The 26804-nt window shown below is 47.8% G+C and overlaps 1 protein-coding gene across 4 annotated transcripts in view; it reads left to right on the top strand.

Moving 5' to 3' along the window:
* Nucleotides 1-26804, top strand: part of ZBTB7C (zinc finger and BTB domain containing 7C) — a 374701-nt gene that overhangs the window by 60745 nt on the left and 287152 nt on the right. For 2 of the 4 annotated variants that reach the window (XM_068563648.1, XM_068563653.1), the window contains exon 2: nucleotides 18186-18412. The exons of 1 other annotated variant lie outside the window; for it this stretch is intronic. The gene's annotated coding sequence lies outside the window, so the exon portion shown is untranslated. Of the gene's footprint in view, nucleotides 1-18157; nucleotides 18413-26804 lie in introns of all 4 variants that reach the window. One more of the 4 variants, XM_068563649.1, reaches the window with a different exon arrangement.

The raw sequence follows: 26804 nt of genomic DNA, 5'->3' as shown, positions 1-26804 counted from the left end.
TCTTGCCCCTAGGTTCTTCATGACCATTTTTTTTTTCTTAGATTCCATATATATGTGTTAGCATGCGGTATTTGTTTTTCTCTTTCTGACTTACTTCACTCTGTATGACAGACTCTAGGTCCATCCACTTCACTACAAATAACTCAACTTCATTTCTTTTTATGGCTGAGTAATATTCCGTTGTATATATGTGCCACATCTTTTGTATCCATTCATCTGTCGATGGACACTTAGCTTGCTTCCATGTCCTGGCTATTGTAAATAGAGCTGCAGTGAACATTTTGGTACATGACGCTTTTTGAATTACGGTTTTCTCAGGGTATATGCCCAGTAGTGGGATTGCTGGGTCGTATGGTTCTATTTTCGGTTTTTTAAGGAACCTCCATACTGTTCTCCATAGTGCCTGTATCAATTTACATTCCCACCAACAGTGCAAGAGGGTTCCCTTTTCTACACACCCTCTCCAGCATTTACTGTTTGTAGATTTTTTAATGATGGCCATTCTGACCGGTGTGAGATGATATCTCATAGTAGTTTTGATTTGCATTTCTCTAATGATTAATGATGTTGAGCATTCTTTCATGTGTTTGTTGCCAATCTGTATATCTTCTTTGGAGAAATGTCTATGTAGCTCTTCTGCCCATTTTTGTATTGGGTTGTTTGTTTTTTTGATATTGAGCTGCATGAGCTGCTTGTAAATTTTGGAGATTAATCCTTTGTCAGTTGCTTCATTTGCAAATATTTTCTCCCATTCTGAGGGTTGTCTTTTGGTCTTGTTTATGGTTTCCTTTGCTGTGCAAAAAAAGCTTTTAAGTTTCATTAGGTACCATTTGTTTAGTTTTGGTTTTATTTCCATTTCTCTAGGAGGTGGGTCAAAAAGGCTCTTGCTGTGATTTATGTCATAGAGTGTTCTGCCTATGTTTTCCTCTAAGAGTTTGATAGTGTCTGGCCTTACATTTAGGTCTTTAATCCATTTTGAGTTTATTTTTGTGTATGGTGTTAGGGAGTGTTCTAATTTCTTTCTTTTACATGTAGCTGTCCAGTTTTCCCAGCACCACTTATTGAAGAGGCTGTCTTTTCTCCATTGTATATTCTTGCCTCCTTTATCAAAGATAAGGTGACCATATGTGTGTGGGTTTATCTCTGGGCTTTCTATCCTGTTCCATTGATCTATATTTCTGTTTTTGTGCCAGAACCATACTGTCTTGATTACTGTAGCTTTGTAGTATAGTCTGAAGTCAGGGAACCTGATTCCTCCAGCTCCGTTTTTCTTTCTCAAGATTGCTTTGGCTATTCAGGGTCTTTTGTGTTTCCATACAAATTGTGAAATTTTTTTGTTCTAGTTCTGTGAAAAATTCCAGTGGTAGTTTGATAGGGATTGCATTGAATCTGTAGATTGCTTTGGGTAGTAGAGTCATTTTCACAATGTTGATTCTTCCAATCCAAGAACATGGTATATCTCTCCATCTGTTTGTATCATCTTTAATTTCTTTCATCAGTGTCTTATAATTTTCTGCATACTGGTCTTTTGTCTCCTTAGGTAGGTTTATTCCTAGATATTTTATTCTTTTTGTTGCAGTGGTAAATGGGAGTGTTTTCTTAATTTCTCTTTCAGATTTTTCATCATTAGTGTATAGGAATGCAAGAGATTTCTGTGCATTAATTTTGTGTCCTGCTACTTTACCAAATTCATTGATTAGCTCTAGTAGTTTTCTGGTAGCATCTTTAGGATTCTCTATGTATAGTATCATGTCATCTGCAAACAGTGACAGCTTTACTTCTTCTTTTCCGATTTGGATTCCTTTTATTTCTTTTTCTTCTCTGATTGCTGTGGCTAAAACTTCCAAAACTATGTTGAATAATAGTGGTGAGAGTGGGCAACCTTGTCTTCTTCCTGATCTTAGTGGAAATGGTTTCAGTTTTTCACCATTGAGGACGATGTTGGCTGTGGGTTTGTCATATATGGCCTTTATTATGTTGAGGAAAGTTCCCCCTATGCCTCCTTTCTGGAGGGTTTTTATCATAAATGGGTGTTGAATTTTGTCAAAAGCTTTCTCTGCATCTATTGAGTTGATCATATGGTTTTTCTCCTTCAATTTGTTAATATGGTGTATCTCATTGATTGATTTGCGTATGTTGAAGAATCGTTGCATTCCTGGGATAAACCCCACTTGATCATGGTGTATGATCCTTTTAATGTGCTGTTGGATTCTGTTTGCTAGTATTTTGTTGAGGATTTTTGCATCTAGGTTCATAAGTGATATTGGCCTGTAGTTTTCTTTCTTTTTGACATCTTTGTCTGGTTTTGGTATCAGGGTGATGGTGGCCTTGTAGAATGAGTTTGGAAGTGATCCTCCCTCTGCTATATTTCGGAAGAGTTTGGGAAGGATGGGTGTTAGCTCTTCTCTAAATGTTTGATAGAATTCGCCTGTGAAGCCATCTGGTCCTGGGCTTTGGTTTGTTGGAAAATTTTTAATCACAGTTTCAATTTCAGTGCTTGTGATTGGTCTGTTCATATTTTCTATTTCTTCCTGGTTCAGTCTCGAAGGTTGTGCATTTCTAAGAATTCACCTTTGATCTTGACATTACTTTGCTCACTTGCTTACACATCACTTCTCTCCTTAACTTTTGTCACTTTCTCTCTTCTCTGAAGTTCAGCTCTTAGCATTACACCCTCTGAGGCATGTTTTTACCTCCTGGCATGCTGTAAAGGCACCTACCAAATCCTGGCCTGTGGCTTCGTAGCAGAGGGACCCTTAAGCTGAACCTAGCAGGCCAAGTAGAGGTCAAATAGAGGTGAGGGAAGGGGCTAGGCAGAGGGCAGGGCACCTCTAGCCCCTGACCTTCTGGCCTGCCAGGGCCCCTCAGGCTCACTGCAGGGGCTCAGTGCTCTGTTTTCTCCCTTCCAGCCTCCTCTGTGCTCTGCCAGACAGAGATCTGCCAGCGGGTAGGATCCTGGGTCCTGTGCCCTAGCCTGAGCTTGTCCTGCTACAGAGGTGGGGCCAGGCTGGGCTGGTGGGAGGAATAGGAACATTTGGGGCTCCTCAGGCCCAGCAATTACTGCTGTGAAATCTTGATTGCGCCAATCAAAGTTTCCATTTAACCTTTCTTCTTTTAGATCAAAATTGACTTAGCACATAACGGGCCATTTGGTTTAAAGCAACATCTCCACCAGGAATGGATGAAGAGCAGGAAAATAACGCCTTTCAGGGTGCAGCTGGGACTTTGGCAACCCCAGAACGCTTGTAATGTCCCCTTAGAGCGCATCCCTGCCGAGAGTCCCTCCTTAAGCCGTGGTAAGATGCTCCCCGCACTGGGGAAGCCCACTGGCTCCCAACCCGGCGGGACGTCCGTGCGGGAGGAGCAGTTTGGTTGGTGGAGATGCACAAAGCTACTCCTTTAAATCCAAGGAACTGTGTTCCTCCTGTGCTGGCTGCTGGCTTCATCCTCCTCTCCAGTCTCTGCCCCCGTCACCAGCAAGAGTCTAAGGGCTTGTGAGCAGTAGTGACCCCCAAGGGCTTCCTGAGTCCACACCTGGAGTGAGCACCGTGGGGCACGTGAAGGAAATGTGACCCATGGCTTCTGTGCCAAATGAGCTTACATCTCATGCCCGTATATGACTGGAGGTGGGCCATGTATATGTACATGTAAATTGGTTCAACTCTATGGAGGCAATATTAACAGGGAGAACTGGATCAGGAATGACAGGGATGGGAGGAAAACTCTTCATTCTATAGCCTTTTGCGTTATTTGAATTGTGAACAGTATGAAGGTATTTCTATTTGTGGTGGGTGGAATAATGATCCCTGTAGATGTCCACGCCCCAATTCCCGGAACCTGTACATATGTCGCTTTACGTGGCACAAGGGTCTTTGCAGATGCGATTAAGACTATGACCTTGAAATGGAGAGAGGATGCTGGATTATTCAGGTGGGCCCAATCAAGTCACATGAATCCCTAAACCGCAAGGAACCTTGCCGGCCTGTGGTCAGAGAGGGAGATGTGACTACAGAAGAACAGTCAGAGAAATGCCACACTGCTGGCTTCGAAAATGGAGGGAGGGACCCACGAGCCAAGGAATGCGGGCAGCCTCACAGAGCTTGAAAAGGCAAGGGAATGGATTTTCCCTTATAGCCTCCAGGAAGGAACACAGCACAGCCAGCACCTTGGTTTTAGCCCCATGAGACCCATGTCAGGCTTCTGACCTTCAAACTGTAAGATTATACATTTGTGTTGTTTAAGTCACAGAGTTTGTGATCATTTGTTACAATGTTCATAGAAAATTAATCTACTGCTAAAACCAATTAATAAAATAGTTTTGGAAAGAAGCTCACAGTCTAATGGTTAGAGTGGACATTCACGGAGGAAACAGACACCGACTTTCAGTGGTGTGCCGGGTGGTGCAGACTAAATGTTGTGGAACCCAGCTCACTTCTTGGAGGACTGTGGGGCAGGCACTATGCTACGTGCAGGGACCACAAGATGAAAAAAACATGGTTGCTGCCCTGGGCGTGCTTCATGGCGTGTTTTGCAGTATTCCTACTCTCCACCCCCTTAAAACTGGCCTCCAGGATGAGTGTACTGTGTGCCCACCCCCACCCCACGGCCTGCCGGGCAGGGCATTTCTAGGTGCTTTGTCATCTTGGGCCCCAATAGACTGGACTGTCCCTCCTTCCTCTGCTTGCAGCCAGTCGTCCTGCCTTGAATACCTCCAGGGTGGGAGAACCCACCACCTTGAGACTCGGCTCTGCTGTGGGCTTTCCTCCTAAAGCACTCAGCGTAGGCACCGTTTATTTCAGCATCACTCAAGGACCGGGTGACTGGGGTTTCTGCTTTGGGAGGTGGGTATCTCGCCTTCCCTCACGAGACCACGCACGTCCTCGTGCGTCTGTAGTTAATTTGTTGCCCACCCTTCATCTCGACGGAACCAAATACATAATAGTGCCTCACTACAAACCTGTTGGATGAAGCAGCTATGCAGCTCCTATCGTGTGTATCGGGTGGTGCCAGGTAGGCACTGGGAAGGATGCAAGAAACGAAAAAGGATGGAGACTTGGTCTTTGAGCGGAGTTATAAAGAGAAAATGTATCATGGTTCTCTTCCGCTGGTTCCTTTGTTCATGCCCATTTTATATAGGAAACGATTTCCTCCTTTAGTCCTCCCTCCCCTGTCATGTATTGCCAGAACGCTGTTCATCCTTGATTCGAAGAAGCCACCAAGCTGCTGTTAGGTGCTTTTCAAGTCCTGCCAGCCACCACACTCAGGGCTGCATCCAAAGCCCCCCAGACCCAGCTGCCCTCTCCTCGCTTCCTTCTGCTCCCTCCCCTCCCCGCCCCCAGCGTCCTGTGTCCTAGGATCCGTTTCCCTCTTTGCCTTTCAAGGCTTCCTCTCCCGGCCAACATCTATGAGTGTTTGAGCAGAGGTGGCAATGTGCACAGCCAGGTGACGCGCGGTAACTCTTGGAAACCGGCCCTCCCTGAGGGAGCAATCCTGCCGCACCATCTCGGCCTCTGCAGGAGACTTGGAGCAGTGTGTTCGTGCTGGAAGTGCATGAAATGCAGTGGTTTCATGTGGGGAGACGGCAGGGTCCCCTAGAGCAAAGCCCACCGGGAACCACTGTTCTTGCACCGGTGAGGAACCGTGGGTCAGCCGGGAAGTGTGGCGCTCGAGGGGAACAGGTTTGGGAATCAGGCAATTGAGGATTTGAATCCAGACTCCTTGGTTGCTTACTCTTTCTAAGCCTCAGTTTACTCCTCTGTAGAAGTGGGAGCTGGACTCAGACATGGGATGACACAGGTATGTACAGAGTTGGGATTCAATTCTAAACCTGAGCTTGCCTTCCGATGTGGCCTTGGTGGTAATGTCGGCTCTGACAGTGTATAAACCCCCTCTGGGAAGACCAGACACCAAAGCAGAAATAGGTGCCAGCTCAGGGGTGCGGGTCGCTGATGAGAACTGACTTGACTTTCCATGGGAAATGCCTGGCTCTTGGTGGTGGTTATTATTTTGTAAGGCTCATGTGATTTTACTGTCTTGGCTCGTTTCCTTGCTGCCATGCTGCTCCCGGGCCAGACCCAGCAGGAATGCGGGTCTGCAGAGGCCCCTTCCCAGCACCCCGCAGGCGGCACTGTGGGTCCGGCTTATTTGTCAGGCAGGGCTGGAATATCCGCCACGGCACTAACGTGCCCTCGCAGCCTCTTCACCTCCTCCGTCTCTTCCTGGGTTATCCATCACCTCACCTTTTTTCCTGGTACCCTTCCACACCCACCTCCAGGCCCCTTCTGCCCCCACTTCCTGCCCTTTTTCTTACCGACCTCAGCCTTTTGCAAGCCATCTCCCGCCTTGGTCTCAAAGTGGCTTTAGTGGTTTTTCTTCTAGAAGCTTCCCCCTCCTGCAGCCTGGCTTTTCCATAAAGGCACCCTTTCAGAACTGCCCACTTCCAGGCTTGAAAACTCTGAAATTCCCTTTTCCAACCACAACCTCCAGGCTCTCTACGCTGTGTCCTGCCGAGAGTGAGTGATGTGGTGGCCCGTCACAGGCAGAACAGGAAGTGCACGTGTGCCAGGGGGCGTGGTAGGTTGGTGATAAATGTGGAGTTGACTGGCTCAGGTAGGAAGCTGGGTGTGCACAGGGGACAGTAAGGGCTTGTTGGTGCACCTGGGATGGAGGGGCAAAGGCAGAGGGCATCGAGGTTTCGCTCTGCCTTGCCAGGGAGTGGAGGTGGGGGACAGGGATTGCTCTGCCAGATGTTTCTGGTCTAGGAATGAGCCTGCATCTGGCCTAGTGCCTCTGGTGGCTTCCTCTGAAAAGAAAGCCTCATCTGGGGACTTGTAGCATCTCTTATGGGAAGAAGCAAGGCAAGGGCACATTGAAACTTGGGGATCAGTTTGGAAAAAGGAGTGACACCGGGGATGTGTAGAGTTGGGGTTAAATTCTAAACCTGAGCTTGCCTTCTAGTCGGGCCTGTGTGCAAATGATAGCAACTCTGATGGTCTCTAAACGCCCCCTCTGGGAAAACCAGCGAGCAAAGCGGAAATAAGTATTGGTTCAGGTGAGGGGGTCAAGGCACAGATACTTCACTTATCCAGAGCTCAGCCTGTCCTCACCTCTCCTGTCCCAGAACATGGATCTCAGAGCGAGGGGCAAGTGCCTGTGATCAGCGAAACGGCTGAAGCCATGGCTCCTTATCCTAAGACCACCTGACCCTTGCTCAGAGCCCCACGGTCGCCCAGCCCAGGGGGCTGCACATTAGAAGTGGGGAAGCTTCTTTAGGCAGGCATTCCTAACAGGTAGCATGACCTCTGGGAGCCTTACTGTGGGAAGGGGCAGATAGAAGAAGAGAGAAAATTGCAGCAGTAGGGACAAATCTCCTGGCACAGGAGAGCATCTCATAGACATGCCAGAGGGCCCTGAAGACAAAGTTACATTATTTTCGGCACCTTGGCCACTGCAAATGCTTTGTGGAGCAGAGCTGGGGAGAGGTGTACAAAAACAAATGTTAGGCTTTATTCTTTGCCACAAAAGGATGAGAAGCATATAAATGTTAAAGCAAAACAAAACAAAACTTCGTGCAGTAGGGCTAAAATGAAACACATTTTGTCGCTTGAAGGGGCAATGTTTAGTTGTCTAGAAAAGACTTGTATGTGAAATATCTCGTCTGTATTGCTAGATAAACAGTAAACCGTTATTCCTGTTGGCGTGATGGAGTGTTAGGACCGAAAGAGACCATGAGATTCTATAAACCCATCTTAAAATGTTTATAGGTTCAGAGATGTGAAGTGGTTTGCCCAAGGTCCCACAGCCAGATGGTGGCAGAACTGGGCCTTGAACTTGGTTCACTAGAGTGCAAAATGGACTCAGGGTTCTGGGGAGCAGACCTGGGTTCATACCCTATACCTCTGGCAGGAGCAGCCAGGCCGGGGCTGGGACCTCCTCCCTACCCCCAACCTCCCAGAGGTCAGAGTCAAGGCCTAGATGGGAGGCTGGGGGGCCTGAAACACCTGCCTAAGGACAAGTTGAGGAAACACTGCACGGAATGGGTCGGGGGTCTGGGGGAATGGGTGGGAGTGCTGGTAAGCCAGGAGAGCTGGACAGAAGTCCAAAGGGCAGGCTGGGTGCAGGGCATTGGAGTGGTGTAAACACGCCCAAAACATAAGTGAGCCTCTGGCATCCCCCGGCTGGACAGTTTGCCACCTATTCTAGAACAGCCTGACTCCAGGCATGTCAAGAACTGGTTTGAAAGGCAGCTTACAGCCCGGAGATGGGAAACAAAGAAGAAAATGCCAAGCACTCCTTGTAATCTTGTGGGAAACAGCTCCTAGAGTCTGATTTTTGCTTTCTATTTCTTGTAAGAGAGGCTGAGAGGGCTCAGAACCCGGCTTGTCCAATGCAAACCCACGGAAGCGTCTTGCTGCACATCTATCCATGGACTTCCTATTTTTACTCTTAATAACCGTAAGCTCGAGGTTACCAGGGTCTCCTTGTTGCTATAGTGAGAGGTGATAGTGCCAGCCTTCCAAAGCGCTAGACCCTTGGCTTAGAGGAAGAACAGAATCTGGGTTGCTTTATTTTTGGGCTTGACTGAGAAAGTTTAATGCACCATTTGCCAGCTCTCCCAGCAATGGTGGTTTGTGCTCAAAATACATGGAACCTCAATAACAGAAAAACTGACGATTTCAGGAAGTGGGTATCTGAGGGTAATATAGAAGGGAAACTTTAAATTACAAAAATGATAAAACTTCATTAAGAACATCTAGAAAATGACAAAGAAATGAAAATACATGTGATTATAATACCATAACGCAGCTTTCATGGTCCTGAGCTGTCATCCTACTACAGTCTATCAGTTTTCTTAAATGTGCATTTGGCAGAGTTGAAGATTTAGTGTGCGTATGTAGTGTGTGAATAATGAGTAGTCTGCTTTTTCAGTTATTATGTCATAAGCGTCTTTCTGTGCTGCTGCATTATCTCAATAAACATTATTTTTATTGGTTGGGTAGTGTCACATCATTTCATATAGCACTCTCCTACTTTTCATCTTTGGTGTCTCTTGAATTCACGCTTGGTCTCCATCATACCATCTCTTTCAAAATTCTACTCCTTCTCTAATTTGGATAACTGGCCTGCCTTGTCCCTGTCCCCACCCCCCTACACACACACACACACACACACACACACTCACACACACACACACATACACATGTACACACTAGGATTTCCTCCACTCTGCAGTCTTGCTAATCAAAGGGTGGTCCCACACCAGTGGCCTGGACACCCCTGGGAGCTTGTTAGAAATGGCAGAATTTCAGACTCCAGCTGGGATCTACCGAATCTGAATCTGCATCTGTATTTTGACAGAATCCCCAGGTGATTCCTAAGCACATTGAAGCTTGAGAAGCACTGATCTGAAACACACATTCCCCACGCTCCAGGAGAGAATCCCGGCCAGGTGTGCAGCCTGCGGAGTGCAGACCAAATGGAGAGGGGGCTGGGAGTGAGTAGGTGAGGGCCAGCCAGACAACCACAGGTGGTGGGCAGCTGTGGGCCAGGAATCTTAGAGAGGTTGCAGGAAGGAATGAGGCCTGTGAAGGAAAATCTATAGAAGATACAAGATTGAAAACTGAGGGCTCAGTTGGCTAGGAGGGGCAGGAGCAAAACAACCAGCCCTGGCTCACTCCCACTTTGTAGGTGAAGAAGCTGAGGAACAGAGAAATGCTTGCCCAAGGTCACCAGCGAATAGGTGGTGGAGCTGGGAGAGCAATCTGCTTCCGGAGCCCACACTCTTAACCACCCTGCAATGCAGTGGAGGGTAAACGACAGGAGGAAGAAAAGAAAAAAAGGACGTTAGACTCCTACAATGAGCTGGGTAATTTTTCACTTCCTTACATATAATAACCACGACAGCCTTTGGACGTGGATATTCCTACCCCATGTTACAAATGAGAAGGTCCATTTGCACCAGTGACGAGCAGTTCCTGAGTTCGCATAGTTACTAACAGCTGAAGTCAGGATTTGAACCCAGGACATTTTGGGTCCCAAAGTGATGCTCTTTCCAAATTGCACACTTCATCCGCAAGGTGTGGAGCTGCTCTCTGCTCTCAGAACAGCTTCTTTCCTTCTCCCCTGTCTCCTGATTTTATTTTATTTTTTTAGATTTGATGAAAGCTTAACTTTTAAAAGTGTTTTTATTGGAGTACAGTTGATTTACAATGTTGTGTCAGTTTCTGCTGTACAGCAAAGGGAATCAGTTAAACATATACATATATCCACTCTTTTTTAGATTCATTTCCCATACAGGTTATTACAGAGTATTGAGTAGAGTTCCCTGTGCTATACAGTAGGTCCTTATTAGTTATCTATTTTATATGTGGTAGTTTGTGTCAATCCCAGTCTCCCAATTTATCCCCCACCCTTTCCCTCCGGTAACCATAAGTTTGTTTTCTACATCTGTGAATCTATTTCTGTTTTGCAAATAAGTTCATTTGTATCATTTTTTAAGAGTCTACATATAAGCAATATCATATTTGTCTTTGTCTGGCTTTACTTCATTCAGTATGAGAATCTCTAGGTCCATCCGTGTCACTGCAAATGGCATTATTTCGTTCTTTTTTATGGTTGAGTAATATTCCATTGTATATATGCACCACATCTTTATCCTTTCATCCGTCGATGGGTATTTAGGTTGCTTCCATGTCCTGGCTATTGTAAATAGTGCTGCAATGAACATTGTGGTGCATGTGTCTTTTTGAATTACGGTTTTCTCAGGGTATATGCCCAGTAGTGGGATTGCTGGGTCGTATGGTAGTTCTATTTTTAGTTTTTTAAGGAACCTCCACACTGTTCTCCATAGTGGCTGTACCAATTTACATTCCCACCAACAGTGTAGGGGGGTTCCCTTTTCTCCACACCCTCTCCAGCATTTATTGTTTGTAGATTTTTTGATGATGGCCATTCTAACTAGTGCGAGGAGATACCTCATTGCAGTTTTTTTTTTTAATTAATTAATTTTGTTTATTTATTTTTGGCTGCGTTGGGTCTTCATTGCTGTGCGCGGGCTTTCTCTAGTTGCGGCGAGCAGGGACTACTCTTTGTTGCAGTGCATGGGCTTCTCATTGTGGTGGCTTTTGTTGCGGAGCAGGGGCTCTCTAGACACATGGGCTTCAGTAGCTGTGGCACGTGGACTCAGTAGTTGTGGCTTGTGGGCTCTAGAGCACAGGCTCAGTAGTTGTGGCACATGGGCTTAGTTGCTCCGCGGCATGTGGGATCTTCCCGGACCAGGGCTCAAACCCGTGTCCCCTGCGTTGGCAGGTGGATTCTTAACCACTGTGCCACCAAGGAAGCCCACCTCATTGCAGTTTTGATTTGCATTTCTCTAATAATTTGTCATGTTGAGCATCTTTTTATGTGCTTTTTGGCTATCTGTATGTCTTCTTTAAAGAAATGTCTATTTAGATCTTCTGCCCATTTTTTGATTGGGTGGTTTGTTTTTTTGATATTGAGCTGCATGAGCTGCTTGTATATTTTGGAGATTAATGCCTTATCGGTTGCTTCATTTGCAAATATTTTCTCCCATTCTGTGGGTTGTCTTTTCATTTTGTTTATGGTTTCCTTTGCTGTGCAAAAGCTTTTAAGTTTAGTTAAGTCCCATTTATTTATTTTTGTTTTTATTTTCATTACTCTAGGAGGTGGATCAAAAAAGATCTTGCTTAGATTTATGTCAGAGAGTGTTCTGCCTGTTTTCCTGTAAGAGTTTTATGGTATCAGGCCTTACATTGAGGTCTTTAATCCATTTTGAGTTTATTTTTGTGTATGGTGTTAGGTAGTGTTCATTCTTTTACATGTAGCTGTCCAGTTTTCCCACCACCACTGATATAAGAGACTGTCTTTTCTCCATTGTATATTCTCGCCTCCTTTGTCATAGATTAGGTCACCATGGGTGCCTGGGTTTAACTCTGGACTTTCTATCGTGTTCCATTGATCTATATTTCTGCTTTTGCGCCAGTACTGTACTGTTTTGATTACTGTAGCTTTGTAGTATAGTCTGAAGTCAGCAAGCCTGCTTCTTCCACCTCCATTTTTCTTTCTCAAGATTGCTTTGGCTATTCAGGGTCTTTTGTGTTTCCATACAAATTGTAAAATTTTTTGTTCTAATTCTGTGAAAAATGCCATTGGTAATTTGATAGGGATTGCAGTGAATCTTTGGATTGCTTTGGGTAGTGTAGTCATTTTGACAATATTGATTCTTCCAATCCAAGAACATGGTATGTCTCTCCATTTCTTTGTTTCACCTTTGATTTCTTTCATCAGTATCTTATAGTTTTCTGAGTACAGGTTTTTTGCTTCCTTAGGTAGGTTTATTCCTAGGTATTTTATTCTTTTTGATGTGATGGTAAATGGGATTGCTTCCTTAACTTCTCCTTCTGATCTTTCATTGTTAGTGTATAGGAATGCAAGAGATTTCTGTGTATTAATTCTGTATCCTGCAACTTCACGAAATTCATTGATGAGCTCTAGTAGTTTTCTGGTAGCATCTTTAGGATTTTCTATGTATACTATCATGTCATCTGCAAACAGTGACAGTTTTACTTCTTTTCCAATTTGGATTCCTTTTGTCTTCTGATTTTAAAACCCCATCTCTGCCCAGGGACACATTCCCCTTGCCCGCTCATGGTGAGGACAAACACAGGGCAAGTTTCGGATATTTTCCTCAATCCTTAAAATTGTGAAATGCTTACGACTAGAAGGTACCTGTTGTGCATTTAATCCAACTGGCTCATTTTACAGTTAAGGAAACTGAAGCCCAGAGAGATCAAGTGGCTTGTCTGAGGTCACACAGCCATAGATCCAAGACTCTGACCCTGGATTCAGTGTTCCTTTCGTGACTCTGGGCTGTATTTGCACCTGGTGTCCTGGGTGCCAAGGGGTCTGTGCACCACCAGGGCAGCCAGCACTGGGCTGTCGGGTTGCTAGGTCAGTGCAAGTTCAGCCTTAAGCTTAAGGTGAAGGATGCAATGGATGAATCTCCATTTAAAAAAACCAAACTGGGGCTTCCCTGATGGCGCAGTGGTTAAGAATCCGCCTGCCAATGCAGGGGACACAGGTTTGAGCCCTGGTCTGGGAAGATCCCACATGCCATGGAGCAACTAAGCCCGTGTGCCACAACTACTGAGCCTGCACTCTAGAGCCCACGAGCCGCCAACTACTGAGCCCACATGCCACAACTACTGAAGCCTGTGTGCCTGGAGCCTGTGCTCCGCAACAAGAGAAGCCACTGCAATGAGAAGCCCACGCACCACAACGAAGAGTAGCCCCCACTCGCCGCAACTAGAGAAAGCCCACACGCAGCAACGAAGACCCAACGCAGCCAAAAAATATATTAAAAAAAAAAAAAAATGAAGAGGAGCTAAAGAGTAAAAAAAAGAGAGAGAACAGAGGCTTGAAAAAAAAAAGCCTAATAAAAATAATATCTGCTTGTTAAAAATCCAAGCAGTGTAGAAGTGTGTCTGCAAACACTTGAAAGCACCCCCTCCCAGCCCTCCCCGGCCCACTCCCCAGGGGTAACCACTTAGTGCCGCCTCCAATGGCTTCTTAATTTTCATGCCAGCCATTGGGTTTTGTAGGATCCATGCCACAGCAAGGCTATTTTTAACAAGCATCCCAGGCTTCAGGAGGTTGAGGAGAGGGGAAGAAAAAATATTCCATTTGTGTATTTTTAATCCATGTGCATTTGAGCAAGCAGTGGCTTTCCTGTCCCTGCTGCCAAGGGTTTCAGGCAATTGATTAGACTTTCTGGGTGCAGGGTAATCCTTTCTCCTCCCCTAACGAGGCTGGAAGGCCAGGGAGAGGTTCAGGTGATGTTTCTGGGGCTGATGGCTGTCTCAGCTGGCTGCCTCCTGATCCTGCCTGCCCCCAGCCCTCTCCTTCCGGGCAGCCTTGACAATCCTGGCTGGGTCTTCCAGAGCAGAGAAGGCCTGGGAACCTGACTCTTTGTGCCACACTCATATTTAGAAATGTCTCCAGCCAGAGGTTGGCGTCTGTCCCGCTTGGGCTCTGGGCAGGGGGTGCAGTCACATGTGCTGCCTTTGAGTGGGCAGATTCTGAGTGGGCAACGGCCCGCTTTGAATATAAACACAGTCCTTTTATGCCGAGGAGCTGGCATCCGAGCCTGTGCTCCTGGTCACTGGGTGAAGGCAAGTGCTGGTAGCCGGATGGGTGACAGGGAGACGGAAGAAGGATGTCACAAGGCTTGAACTGGGCAGAATGGTGGTCGAGGAGGGGTCTCAGCTCCCTGCCCTCCACCCCCGCAGCCCCGTCCCTATCTTTTTTCTGCGCTCCTTCACCAGGTGCGCAGAGCACTGCCACTGCCTGAGTAGGAGGCCTGCTGCCCCGTGGGGTTGTGGAGGGGTGTCGGCCAGATGGTGCCCCCATCTGAGCCTTCCTTTCTGCCCTGTGAGTTCCCCAGTATATTGAGGGGTGGTCCTGGGAGGCTGTGTGGATTGGGACCAGAGTGAGGCCCGGATGTAGAGCCAGCTGCGGCAGTCTTGCTCTGCCCTCCCTGTCGGTGAGCAGACAGCCCCTCAACCTCTCCAGATGGCACCTGCAAAACGTGTCCAGGATGATGTCATCCCTGAAGGCTCTTTTGGCGCTGACAGTGATCATTCTACAATTTCTTGCTCACCCTGCTTTCTTTCCCATGACAGTGCATGACAATAGATAAAACGGACCAACCAGCCCAGCCTTAAATAGCAGCCCCCTGGGTAACAAACATCATGCCTTAGCCCTATAAAAACTCTCCTTTCTTTTAAACAGTTCCTTTAAGGAGGGGCATTCTGGTTTATTCACTCATGCCTCAGGTCTTTAATGAACAACTGCGAAGCGCTCTCTCCAGCTCCACAGCAGCTGATGGGGGCTTTTGGATCTCCTTACATAGCACCTCTCCACCCCTCTGCAGGCCTGCCCTGGGGACCAAGGTGGCTTGCTTACCACATTCAGCTCTCTGGAGAGGACTCTGCCTTCCTGCAGCTGAATCTTCAGAGAGAACACAAATGCAATAGGATTCCTCTCCTACAGCTGATGCCAAGCCAGTGCCAAGTGCTGAAGCCCCTTGCACCTCCACCTCACCCTGCTCCATCTTCCCTCCTTCCTCCACATCCCAGGGGAAGAAAGCTCCATGCAGTGGTCAAGAAGGCTGAATAGATATTTTCCTCATATCTCCTATATAATGAATGAATGAGTGAATGAATGAATAAATAAGCAGATAAGCAAGTGAGCAAATGAATGGAGGAACAAATGGAAACTCAATCTCTACTCCAAAGGAACTTAAAATTCAAAGGAAAAGAACCATGCTTGTAGCATGGTAGCACTGTGGGACTGAAGGGGACCCTAGGGATTGGACTCACCCCCTCTTTTTATGGGAAAGGAAATGCAGGCTCAGAGGCGGGAGGGGCTGCCGTGCGATGCATGCAGCGGACCACGGAGGTCAGAGGATGGCGAAATCGCCCAGGGAGAGTGAGATCCTGAATCGAACACAAGGCTGCCCTACTTTCCCTCTGCTGCTGCCCTAAGTGTCCCTTGTCCTTGGGAAAAATTGTCTTTTCATATGGTTGGGAGTGGATGACGCAGTTTTTCTTTGAGGGTTAATTGTTTTGCTGACAGCACAGATAATTAGGAATGAGAATCCCGAGTGAGGGCGACAGCACCATCTGCTGTGAATATGTTTCAACCCCACCTTGCAGGAGGGCTCAGAAGCACTCCGATCCCCACCCTCCCACCCCCAGCGAAAACTGATGTGCTCTAGCTGTTTGCTTCCGGAGCTACAGCCGCCAGGTGATCGTGCAGCCCATTGGTAAGGCTGGTAACCGGCTTCTGAAGGGTGCAGCTTCTCCTCCCTTTCCCACGGCATTTGGTGCACGTGTAGTAGGGCTCATGTCTTACTAGGTAGAACAAGGACCCCCTCCCCTTCCCCGGGGTGCCTGGGACACAGAGCGATAATAACACCAGGGGATGACTTTCCATTCTTCCCGTAGCCTGATGTTTTGAGGTGTGGTCCGGTGGGCATGTGGGTCTGCACCGAGCTCCTGGCTGCTTTTGGTGTTTGCGTCCTTTTTCCGCTGAACTCCATGGATTGGCCACCTATCCTGGGTTTCCTGGCCTTTGGCCTGTGCTGCCTATTCTAGAAGGATCTCGGCCTGCCTTCCCACCAGGTAGGAATTTCCTAGGTTGTGACTTCTTCCTGGAGAGCGGAAGCAGAGCAGCGTTGGAATCAAGCAGAGAATCCAGTTGTCCAGGAGCAGCTGAGATCTTTCTTCGTAGGGGTGGAACTTCGTGGTGGCGTTTTTTCATTTTCATTATTCAGGAATATATCCCATATACAAAAGAGCATTGATGTGTGTATATGCTTTTGGAAGGTAATACCAATAACTGCTTTGTTCTTTCAAAGGGGCTTCTAATCCCCAGGGCTGCCTTGCCCAGCAATGCCTCGGAGGCCAGAGCTGTAAAGCCAGGTTGCCCTGGAGGCTCAAGGTGGGCACCCTGCCCTCCTCCGCACTCCCAAGCTGTGGCTATTTATCACAGCAGCACCCTGTTTGCCTGAGCTGCTCCTGTCAGCTAGGGGCCTCCACATTCCTGCCTTCCCTGTTTATCACTCTCTTCTCTGTGCCTTCTTCGCCTAGACCCTCGTAGCAGGGGAGAAACCACAGGCTGGATCCTCCTCCTGTTCTCTCTTCTCCCCCTCCCCCCACAGCAGGCCAAGCATGCCTCTGTTCCCCTCGTCCTCCCCACTCCTACCCACCCGCCATTCCCCTGACGTGCCAGGAAATTAACCCAGGACCAAGGGGTTTGCTGGAAAGAATGATAACTGGGAGTCAGAAATTCCAGTCTTGACTCTTTCATTACCTTCCTGTGGGATCTTTAGTGAGATTCTCAACCTTTCCGTGCTTTTGTTTCCTCATCTCTAAAATAACCTTAAAAAAAATAATACCCCTTTATGTCACTACTGTGAAACCACATGGGTCCAGTGGATGCCAAAGCAGCTTGAAGGGTATAAATCAGGGTATGTGTGTAAGACATTGTCATTGTTAGGCTTACAAAATCCATGGGACTCCAGGTCCCTGCCTCCCTTTGCTGCCCTCATCCCTGTCCATGGTGCTCCCCCTTTCCTGCAGCGCTGGATGCCCTGGTGGACACTCTCCACCTGCCACAGCCCCTTCTCAGCAGTGGATCCACTGAGGCCCAGAGGGCCCCGAGGTTGGGGTGGAGCTCAGGTCACAGCTGTCTGGGCAGTGGCCCCGGGAGCTGGAGGCCATGCCTGGTCAGAGATGCGGGGCTACGGCCAATGTGACCCCAGTCTCCAGAACCCAGGAGATCTGCATGCTAAGGCGCAGCTTCTTCTTGTTGGAGCCCCTTCCTATACCTGCCCCCTGCCCCCAGAGCTGTGGTTGGCTATGTGAGCATAGCTTGGCTATGTGAGCTGTGGTTGGCTATGTGAGCATAGCTTGGCTATGTGAGCTGTGGTTGGCTATGTGAGCATAGCTTGGCTATGTGAGCTGTGGTCTTGGCTATGAAATGTGGTCACTCAGTGGAACAGTGTCTGTGTCCCTCACCCAGCGAGGTTTGCATCTGTACCCTTGTCTCTCCCTCTGAGCGAAGGGCTGTGAAAGGAGGCCACAGGTGGGTGGCCTTCCTGGAGCCCCCAAACCACAGCACACCGGAAGCCTTGTCCCAGGGCCTGGGCTGCAAGAGTTGAGGAATGTCCCCGGTAGACATGGCCTTGTTCTTTGTGGGTCTCATTGGTGGAGGGAGGACACCCAGGTCCTTCCTCTTTCCTGGGGCAATGAGGTTCTGTTGGTGGGTATGAGCTAAATTCTGAATGGTGGGTAAGGTGGGTGACTGAAGGTGCGTCTTTCAGGCAGATGAAATAAAATATGCCAGGGTAAGGAGATAAGAATGAAGGGGTGTGTGTGTGTGTGTGTGTGTGTGGCACACGCATGCTGAGGCCTGGGGGTAGGGTTGGTGGGTGGGACATTGGCAGTGAAGACCCTAGCTGAGGTAGAGTCTATATAGTCACCTGGAGTTACAAGATCTAATAATAGAGAAAAAAAAGATGGCTGGAAAGTTCTAGAACAGCTAAAACTTGGACATGTGTCTCTGGCCCTGGTAGGTCACAGGGACCTTTGTTCTTCCTACAGGTCTCCTCTGAAGCAGCTGGGAACTCAGAAGGCCTCACTACCCCTGAGGAGTAGGCCAGCCAGGAGAGCAGTAAGGGATGGCATGAAGCCCACCAGGGCCTGAGGAGTGAGCACAATCTGCAGCTCGTTGGATCCGGAGCCTCCAAGTCGGGAGACTGTACCAGCGGGGAGACTCAAGAAGAATTGATACCTCGGCCCCAAGTGACATGTACACGGTGTAATGACAGGTAATGAACCTGAGGTTCATCAATCCTTTCTGAATGATATGGCAGGTAGGAGAATATGTCAGCCTGCAGTAGACATAAAAGGTCAGCTCTTGGGAGGATAACCATGCAAACAAAGCAGAGTAAGGCCTGATGAGATAATAGATGGATGTAGGCACCAGAAGATTTAGCAGCAGGTAGGTTCACTTACTATACCTCATAGGAAGGCCTGATGCCATATGGATGTAGCACCTCTTGTTTTAAGACCTCAGAGTAACAAATCAAGAAGTCATTATTTCCCATCAGCTCCCTTGGGAAGCAGGGCATGGATGCCAGTGGGGAAACAAAGGCAGCGAGGGGTGCAGGAGCTCTTTCATGGATCAGTGATACCTAAGGGATAGACCTGGAGGCCTTATTGGCTGAGAAGCCTTCTGGGTTGGGACAGATTTTTTGAATGACCGGTGAGGTGATGGGTTGGTATTTCTTGTAAAAAAGGAAATAGGGACTTTGTGGCTGCCTTCGTCCCTCCAAGGATGCCAAGGCAAGTAGCAGATGACCAAGGCTGACTTGTGGAGGTCATGGGTGGGGGTCTGGAGAGCACAGGCGGGGGCTGGCAGACACCCTGGGTCTAGCAGGTAATCTGAGGAGGTCAGCCAAGGCAGAAAGCATTGAGAAGGTCCTCAGAGCCTAGAGGGCAGGACTCTGAAGCTGGGAGGACCAGGGTCCAGTGGGACTGGAGACCCCGAAGATGAGCTCTGATCTAGTGGAGGGCCTGTTCCATTGGCCATCTGGTCGTCACTGTGTGTGTCATACTGGGTACCACTCTGGCAATTTCCGCCATGGGGAAAACGGCAGGCTGGGGCGGGAGCAAAAATAGCCTGGGGCCTTGGGAAACTGACCAGGGCAGGGGGAGAGGGCCAATGGCCTGGGGCAGGAGGCCCAAGAGGGTGTGGCAAATTCCATTCCAGTGCAGGCCAGTGTCAGGGTCCACAAAGCCAAGCCAAGGGGTGGGGAGGGGCAGAGTATTAGGACTTCTGGGAGCCCTTGTTCTAAGTCAGGCAGAAAGAATAAGATGAAGAAGGAATCCAGAAAGCTGAACCCAGCTCTAGGAAATGGATCAACCACAGGTACCAGGCGGGCCCAGGACTTGGCTTCTGTCTATATGAACAAATGGCAGGGGAGTCGAGCTTTGGGGACCCTGGTGAGGATAGTTAGGGGTCTGGCTAGGCCTGGAGGGGCTTTGCTAGGGAGCTGGTATCTTCACAGTTTCCTGGAGCTAGCTGTGTCCCCGGGCACCCTAGACCCTAGTGTACCAGCTCTGGACTCTTCTCAGACCCCCACCTCTCAGTGGAGCAGGCAGTCTGTGCATTTTAGGCTTGACTGGGGACCTGGGCAGGGCTCACCGTGTGGGCCCTCGTGATGGGAGGTGATGGGGGGCAGGAGGAGGCAGAAGAGGCCCAGCCCTGCAGGTGGCTCAGGAAGGTAAGGGGCTTAGCAGCTTCAGGAAGGTAAGGGGCAAAATACTTTCTGATTAAGTCAAGAGAGAACAAAGGGTTGAATCTAGAAGTTTCTTAACCTAGTTTCCCAATATTTCCCGAGTACCTATTTTGTACTGGGCACTGTGCTAGGTGCCAGACATACAAAGATGCATGAGGTGTGTCTGCTCCCAGGGGAGGGAACATGGGGCAGAGGAAGAAACATGGGAGTGGAGACAGATCTGGGACTCTGGGAGCCTCAGGCTCCTGTCTTCAAAATGGGGACAAGACTTTCTCACTCACAGGCTGGTTGGGAGAGTTAAATAAAATGAAACATGCAAAACATTTAGCACAGCAGCTGGCACCATAGTAAGTGATCAATCATTTAGTTTTCTTCCATTGTTCTGCTCTTGGAGGAGCTTATGGTCTGGGAGGGGAGGGAGCAAAGAAGGCTGGGAGAAACGCATCCCAATTCCCGGGGCTTCTGATTGTGAACAGGGTTGGAGGCCTGGGCTTTGAAAACCTCGTTCTCGGCATTCCTCTGGCCGTGGAAAATGTAGTTTAAGGTGGATCCGAACACTCAGAAATGGTGATTGCCTGTGAGTGCTTTGGCAGTTGCTGGGCCTGGGGATGCTCTCTGGGCACTGAGTAGGATAGAGGGAGGGAGGGGTGGGTCCAGGAATTTACAGACGTGTTGAGAAGAGAGGACATTCTCGGAATGCTTGGAGAGTCTTGCCTCCTCGGCTTCCAGCGCTGCTCTAGGGAGTGGGGCAGGATGAGTCGGGTACAGAAACAGAGGCAAGACTTGGGACCTGGAGCGGGGCTGCCCAGAGAGACTGAGCATGAGCCAGTCTCATGGGATTTTCAATTTGAAGCAAGTGAAATTAATTGTAATAATGTTTCATTTAACTCAACATGTCCAAAGTATTATCATTGCAACATGGAGTGAATATAAAGATTATTAATGAGATAGTTTATATTCTTCTTTTCTTACAAAGTCTTTGAGGTCCAGAGTGCATTTTTATGCTTACGGTTTATCTCCGTTTGGACCAGCCACATTGCAAGTGCTCAACAGCACCTGTGGCTAGTGGCTACTCTATTGGACAGCTTAGGTCTAGAATTCAGAGCATCTTGGCCAGGGGCACCCAGAGGCCAGGTGTATCCTGAGCTAGACAATAGGACTTACTATTCTGTCCTCTTCTCATGACACAACTGAAATGAATTCCTGGGGAAACTGGCTTGAAGAATCAGAGGTGTCTTGAATCACTTGTTCTGGATGGTAACGTATGTTCTCTAGAACCAGCCCTGGCTGCAGGTCTTCCCAGCTGGCCTCAGATGCCACCACTTACTGGTCCCGGCCTGACCCCAGGCAGTTCCCAAAGCTCTCTGAGCTTCAGAAGCTGCATTGAAAGTGGCACTAAGAATGTCTGTTTTGCTGGGTAATTATGAGGACTAAATAAAATAATCATTACTCTGTGACATTCCACGTCAAGAAATAATGCTTTCTATTTTCCTAAATTAAATGAAAACCGGGTTGAGTTCCCTATGGGCTAAGTGTGGCAAAAGTGTCCTAGCAGGAATTTCTGTAGCTCTGGTTCTACCCTTCTGTTGCATGAGGACTGTGGGGCTTTGTGGGGCAGGACAGATGGGCAGGGGGTGAGCCTGGACCTTGGCCCAGGGTGGCTGCCTGTGGCCCTCCTTATCCAGAGCCGTGTGGTCACCTGGAGGAGACAGGTCCTGCAGGCAGCTTGTGCCCCTGTGTCAGCTCTGCCGTAGAGAAGGCAGGGGTCCCCGGGCTTTCATCTCTAGAGGATGGACACCACCGTGGCACTGTGTTTCAGTGGGCCGAGGGGCTGCTGGCCACCCCAGGACCCATTACCTAAGCCATCCCAAGTGTCTTGGGACCCGACCCAGGCACCCTACTCGAAAAGCTGCTTGTCCTTCATCCCCTTTCTCTCCTGTCTCCCAGCCTCAGCCTTTGAAACAAAGGCCCATCTCTACCTTACCTGCCTCCTTTCTTTACCAGCCATAAAAATACAGATAACTCCCTGTGAGGGCCAGGGAGCCCACGGTCATAGATATGGCTGCTCTTTCTGGGTTTGGGAGAGGGTATTTTCTATTACTCTGTGAATGACATCTGCCCCAGTCACGGGCTCCCAACAGCAGCAGAAAATAGCAAATGCTACATATGTGTCCTGACACATGTCACTGGCATAAGGTTGGCACTCCACAAAATCAAGTTCCCCTAAGCCCAGCCCCACCTGAGGAATAGGTTAAATAATTTCTGCCTTTGGGGTTTTTCTGAGACTCAAATGAGATAGTGTATGTGAAAGACCTGCATAAATTTATAAAATGTTATTAAGACTCTTAATTCCCTACCTGGCGTGGTTTCTTGGTTGGGAGCTGGGTTGATTCTAAACGTGCCCTTCCACTCGGCATCACATGGCAGGTTGGGCCATCATCACGCACTGTCCTCCCCACCGAGGGCCCTGCTCAGTGCTCCCCTGGGTGTTCCTCCCTGCAGGGCGAGCACCTCTCAACTAATAATCCTTTGTCTCCTGTGTGTCAGTGGCAGGTTTCCCTGACATCCTTAGTTTTCTTCAGCCTGTTGTGTGGGGTCTTTAACTCATCCCCCTGACTTTGGAATCTACCCTAGTTATCAAGAAAGTTCCCAACCCATCTTTTCCGGGCCTGAGGGGAGAGAGGCCTGGAGCTAAGCAAGGGTCCTCTTCACCTACCTGGCTTGGGTTTGGTGAGGATTCTGCGATGGGAAAGGAGGTTTGAATAGAGTGTCTGTAGGCAGATCCTTAGGGCTGGAGTGGAGAGAGCAGGATAAGGAGGTACAGGTCGGTGATGCAAAGAGTAACCGGGTGTCAGCCATGCTGGAATCAGTGCAAAGTCTATAGACGAATGGGAGTTCTCCAGCCCTGGGGACTGAAATGACATTTTCAAGGTTGGGTCAACATCTGATTGTGTGAGGTTGCGTCAGTGGTCCTTGGATGCTCACCGCAGCCGTCTGTGTTGTTCCTCCCCTGGGGGCAGCTGGCTTCTGCTTCCTGTTCCTCTCCTGGGCGCTGAGCTCTCAAGGCTGTCACGAATCCTAAAAGAGTCCTCCAAAGCAGTGTCATTGTGACTTAGCATCTATTTTAAAAGGTAATAATCTATGGCACATGTGGGGGACAATGAGGAGGGAGTGTCATAAAATCAAGCATATTTAGATGGAGATATAGTCTAGATTCTTTCTAAGTTTGCTCTGTGACCCTGTGCAGATCTCTCAAGTTCCCCAGGCCTTAATGTTCTCATCTGTTAAATGAGCATGAGAAAGTGCACTGCAATGATTTAATGCTGTTGCCAGGCACACATGCATTCAAAAAGCAAGAGGCGCTATGAATCTTAATCACCAAACAGTTGAGAGTATCATGGCAACCCCCTTTTCCTCGTCAAGTCTAGCAGTGTGTAATTCTGCTCTTCAAAATTAGTCTCTTCATTGCTTCCTGGGGGCCCACAGGGAACAGCTTCTGATATATCACCTTAAAATTTTGCAGCAGGGAGAGGCAGAAAGCCACATTGCCCTTGACTGACAACCTTCATATTGGTACTTGACAATTTTAATTTTTCATGATTCCTCTGATAAAAATAGTGCCCGACTAAAAACAAATACATTTGTATTTTCCATCTCCTTAATTAGTTTCTAATTTGGGGGTTCTTATTAGCTTAAAATCATCTCGCTGAAATGGTCCTTGGATGATAAAAAATGTGAAAACCACAATCAATTCTAGAGAGATCCTGCTATTTAATTATGCTGATTGGCGCACTAGAGACCCCTGGCAAAACGAACCTCTCAGAATAAGCTTGATTTGTGTAATTTGGTTTTTAAAAAATTTGGATGCATATTTATCGTGTTCAACTATGTGTTCTTGTTCTCCTTGAGATTCTGACTCATCTCCTAAGAGATGGGTGGAGGAATCCATGGGCTGTGGAGACCGTGGGACTCCAGCTAAGCCCATGGAGTTGCTGGTAGCGCCTGGCCAGAAGGGAAGACAGGGTCCCTGGCTTGTCTGGTCATTTAAAAGTGTCTTTTCTTTATTAAAAAAAAAAAAATAGAAAGAAAGGTAAAAGGTCACCCAGAGATAGCCTAGGAAAGGATAAGCTGATAGAATTTTGGAGCTGATGGTAGTAGAGAGTCCTCCATGAAATCCCAGGCTGGAGATGTATCTAGAACCAAATTCTAGAATGTGATAGGACTTTGGAGATACTGGGAAGACCTAGTTGCTCAAAAAGATATATCCCCCCAGCATCCAAATCCATGGATCAGTATTAGCTTTGCTAAAAGTGGACCACCAGATGTGACGTGATGGGAAGGACACAGCACCACCCAGGACATTTTCCCACCATATAACTGAACATAAAACTGCTCCTGCCTGTAAATCTAACGACCACCTTATGCAGGAACTAGAGGAACATGGGAAAGCCCACCACAGAGAGGCCGTCACCAGATCCAGAACGAGAGGGCTCCTCAGGACAAATGCCCTATCTTCCCAACAGGAGGTCGAGGGGAAATAATGGCGAGATGTGAGGGAATTGTTACAGATTTAGAGTCTTAAGAGATATACCAACCGAATGGCCTCTATGGGTCCAATTTGACTCATGACTCAAGTCTACTTTGACTCTATTTGAGAGAATCAAGGAGGTTAGAGACAGGCTGTGCGTTAGATACCCAGGAATTATTACTATTATTATTTTTTTATTTTTATTTTTTTAAAATCTTTTTAACATCTTTATTGGAGTATAATTGCTTTACAATGGTGTGTTAGTTTCTGCTTTATAACAAAGTGAATCAGTTATACATATACATATATCCCGATATCTCTTCCCTCTTGCGTCTCCCTCCCTCCCACCCTCCCTATCCCACCCCTCTAGGTGGTCACAAAGCATCGAGCTGATCTCCCTGTGCTATGCGGCTGCTTCCCACTAGCTATCTGTTTTACATTTGGTTGTGTATGTATGGCCATGCCACTCTCTCACTTTGTCCCAGCTTACCCTTCCCCCTCCCCGTATCCTCAAGTCTATTCTCTAGTAGGTCTGCATCTTTATTCCCGTCTTGCCCCTGTTATACCCAGGAATTATTGTTAATTTTTTTAGGGTGTGTAATACTGTAGCAATGTTACATACTGAAGTATTTACAGATGATGTCTGGGATTTTCTCTAAAATATTTTAGATAAAAAAAGATGAAGCAAGAACAGATTGCTGACTATTGTTGAAGCTGGTTTGGTAATTGGTGATGGGTATGTGGGGATTTATTATGCTCTTCTATTTTGTGTGTATTTGAAACGTTCAATAATAAAAAGTAAAATAATAATAAATGTCCTTACTGGTTGGCTGAGCCCTGAAATTTCACAGTTAGAGCTTTCTTCATCTAGCTTAAGCCTTTCTTCGTCCATAATATACAGCTTCTCCTGGGAACATGCTTTACCCTTTAGGAAAGCAGCAGTGGGGCAGTAGAACATTTCCCCAGTTCAGGATACTGTAGGTGTCCCATGCAAAAGGGTTTCAGGTGAGGTAAGTTTGGAGAAGGTTGCATTGAACTAAGCCAAACAGGTTTCTTCAGAACTTCGGTTATACTGTGAATGAATGTTAACACGTACTGTGCATCTTGCGGAGGGGGGGAGTGGTGGTGCATAGCAGTGCCGTGTTCCCCCAAAATAATTTGTCATGTGCTTCAGAGGAGACAGAAACTTTCAGCTCCCCTAAGGAGAATCAGGAAGGTCAGAAACCTGGGTTCCAGAGCTGTTTCTATTTACTAACTGGTCATTGGTCAATCACTCAAACTTTCTAAGTGTCAGTTTTCCTACCTGTAAAATGAGCTTCATATCACCTGCCACTTACCTTCCAAGATTATGAAAGGGCTTCGTGCAGTATAAAGCCCAAGACCAAAGGTTAAACTGTATGATTATTATTTAGTGCCATTTTCTGAAACTCGGTCCACAAATGTTTGCTTGGAGACTCCTGGCTCTGTGTATAGGTGTGGTCTAACATCACCCAAGGGATAGACTATCCTGGGTGTCACAAACTTAAAAGGTACAGAGGAGGTAAAAACAAGTTCTCTGCCCTTTGGGAGCTCACGACGGAACTGGAGAAGCAGTACAAATAAACAGTGACGGGGCAAAGCCATCTAACCCTAGAGATAAACGAAAGGTTCAGATTCAGAGGAAAGGGGAATTGCTCTTGGCTGGAGTGATCCTTGAAGGCCACCTGGAGGAGGTGGCACTTGACCTGGGCCTTGAAGCCTGGGGAAGATTTGGACAGACCATCCCTTTGTTGGTTATGGATCACTCAGCTAGAATACTTCCCTGTCTCCCGCCTCCACACGCCCACAGGCTGCAGCTGAGCACATAAACCCTGTTTGGATTACAGTATTATCTGACTTGGGGGCCCAAGTCTTCCCTGTCCGGAACTGGGGTCGTGCTCCCCCTGCCCGGCCCTGCCAGCCACTCCCATCCTCTCCTCTCCGGCTCCACCCCTTGTTTCCGTCTTCCCACCAGAGCTTAGAGAAGCTGGGATTACTCATCCCGTCCACGCTCACTCACTCCTGCCCTGTCTTTTAAGCAAAAAGAAAAAAAAAAAAGTATCAACCACGGAAACAAAGCAATAAATTATGACTCAGAGACATCCAAGCCTTCATGTGGAAATGTTTATTATCATCAGCAAATCATTCCTAGGGCAGAGAGAGAAGACGGCCTGAGTGGAAATCTTGCAAAAGGTGGGCCGCAGTTGCTCCAGTAAAGGTGAAGGGATTTGAGGCAGCCTTGGGAGCCAGTTAGTTTCTTGGGTGTGGAGAGCTGGGTGGGGGGCTCTCACTCCTCCCAGGGGGCGTGCATGGCGTTATTTGGCATGAATGGCCATCAAAGGCACTTGTTAGTGGGACTTCCCTGGTGGCGCA

This window comes from Eschrichtius robustus, chromosome 14, assembly GCF_028021215.1.
Source record: "Eschrichtius robustus isolate mEscRob2 chromosome 14, mEscRob2.pri, whole genome shotgun sequence".
NCBI classification, from domain to species: Eukaryota; Metazoa; Chordata; class Mammalia; order Artiodactyla; family Eschrichtiidae; genus Eschrichtius; species Eschrichtius robustus.
This window is presented reverse-complemented; position numbering and strand designations above follow the sequence as displayed.